Source organism: Octopus sinensis, linkage group LG17, assembly GCF_006345805.1.
Source record: "Octopus sinensis linkage group LG17, ASM634580v1, whole genome shotgun sequence".
Classification (NCBI taxonomy): Eukaryota; Metazoa; Mollusca; class Cephalopoda; order Octopoda; family Octopodidae; genus Octopus; species Octopus sinensis.
Window position 1 is genome coordinate 11722379 of NC_043013.1, and position 2500 is coordinate 11724878.

The window sequence follows — 2500 nt, forward strand, 5'->3', positions numbered from 1 at the left end:
AGCCACGTGCCCTTCCTGTGTGCAATGCTTGGCTTGAGAAGACTCACCGGTTCCCTGTGTGTTTTACTGCATGAATACAATCACCCAAGTTCTTGGTTCCTATAGATTATTTGATGTCATCAATTTCTAAACGTTTCTGGCGGCCTTTTAGTCTCTTGCCCTCAAACACTTCTAGTCAGGATTATCTTGGGCCGTGATTAGTTGTAAATTGTATATCCAAATTTTATGAGCTGTGTGGGCCTGACTGGAATTGTTAAATTGACTTACATTTACTATGTCGTGCAGCCTGGGGACACTGCGAGGAATCACGGTGATAGTTTGATGGTTTAAAAATACATCAATTCTTTCTCTTCAAAGAAATGCTCAGTTTGGAAAAGAAGCATAAATCATTTCAGTTAAATTACTTGTTTACTATGTGAAAGTTCATTATCAATACTTACAGCATCTAGTTTTGTTATTTCATAGAACATCTCTTCATCTATCCTTGTAGTAATCTCGTAAAATCTAGATGTAGTGTTCACTGTTATGCTGTGTGTTTGCCATAGCATTTGTTTTACGATTATTATTATTATTATTATTATTATTATTATTATTATTATTATTATTATTATTATTATTATTATTATTATTATTATTATCATTATTATCATTATTATTATTATTATTATTATTATTATTATTATTATTATTCCCGCTGGACGAAATGCTTAGCGGTATTTAACCCGTCGCTACGTTCTGAGTTCAAATTCCGCGGAAGTCGACTTTACCTTTCATCCTTTCGGGGTCGATAAATTAAGTACCAGTGAAACACTAAGACCAGTGTAACAGAATTATCCTTTCCCTCAATAAGGCTGCCTTTGCGGCAAAATTTTAAACCATTGTAATTATTAAAAGAATTATTTTCGCATTCACTTCTCCGTGATAATGATATAGTATGGGTTTAGTATATCTTGGAGTTGTCGCCGACAAACTAAACCATTTAAAACTAAGTAATACGTAAAATTAAAAATAATTATAAAATTTCCTCTTCCGTTTGCGTTGTTATTTTAAAATCATTGTTAATGCGCAGATCATAATTAGTTTAAGGAAGAATGAAATGAATATGGTATTTAGTCACATTGTCATTTCAAATCAGGCCAAGGTCGAAATTCGCCTCCCTACAGGGGTCTGCAATTTAAGTATATTTTGCACGCATCTACGTGATAGATTTTTCCTTCCAGAAACATCAGAATCCTTGCTCGATGGGACTGACCCGCGTATAGAGATTGAACCTGAATCAAACGCGTTTACAAAGCGAGCTTTTTTATCTACATAACCATGCCTGCGCTATCTTAACCACAAAGGAAAACTGATTTAAACACCCTAAAACCTATAGACCTGAAAGAACTCTAAAACCCTTGAATTAATGTTTTGAACATGGAAAAATAGTTTCTAAGAATTGCGGTACTGCCAAAGGAGGAAGTAAGTCTTTCCGGACGAAATTTTTACGAAAACGTTTTGGAAATGCACATTATTAATTGACTAGAATGAAAAGAAATTCTTTAAACTACAAAAGATATCTGTAATACGATTATAATCTTCAACATATTTTTATAGTATATGGTAGTTTAAAGACTTCCTGATAAAGAACAGTTGTTTATAGTGATGTTAATTCAAGCGTTGTAGTCAGGTAATTGTAAATGTACCAATGAGATTTCATAACGAAAGATGTAAACGTTGAGAATAATGGAAAATATAGTTGATTGAACGAGTATACGTAATTTGAAGTAAATTAAAGTCAGATAAATTTTGGAATGATCATCAATTGTAATATATTTGTAAATTGTGATTTTCAATGAGATCTTTGCCTTTTGATGTCTTATAGCGATATATGTTTGGTAGAAAAATTAGAAGTTATTTCGATTTATGGTAAAATAATTAGGGTGACTTTAAAAAATATAGATCTGGATAATGAAACAACTTAAATAAAACTAATTCTAGAATTATTTCTAGAAAGAGGAATGCTTATCATACATTAGTTCTTAAAATATAATGATTTTTTAAAAATAATTTTTTATACTGATTTAAAGAAAAGTATATCTATTTAATGAAATATGATATAAAACAATATAGAAAAAGTAAGATTCATTATGAAATATCGGTTTCAAATTTTTGCACAAGACCGACAATTTTGGGGAAAGATTGAGTCGATTACATCGACCCCAGTGCTCAACTGGTACTTATATTATCGACCCCGGTAAAGGATGAAAGGCGGAGTCGACCGCGGCGGAATTTGAACTCGAAGCATAAAGACGAGCGAAATACAGCTATGCATTTTGCCCGGCGCGGTAAGGATTCTGCCAGCTCGTCGCCTTAAAAGTGTGGGAGTTGCTTATACCACCGAGGTTTCCCAAGCGGTTACCCATCTAAGTACTAACTAGGCTTCACGTTGCTTAACTTCGATAATCAGACGAGAACCGGTGTATTCAACATGATATGGACGTAAGCGATTTATTACGAC

At 33.0% G+C, this 2500-nt stretch overlaps 1 pseudogene; it reads right to left on the reverse strand.

The window, feature by feature from the left end:
- Nucleotides 1–2368: 2368 nt before the first annotated feature.
- LOC115221136 lies at nucleotides 2369–2487 on the reverse strand (annotated as a pseudogene).
- Nucleotides 2488–2500: the final 13 nt, after the last annotated feature.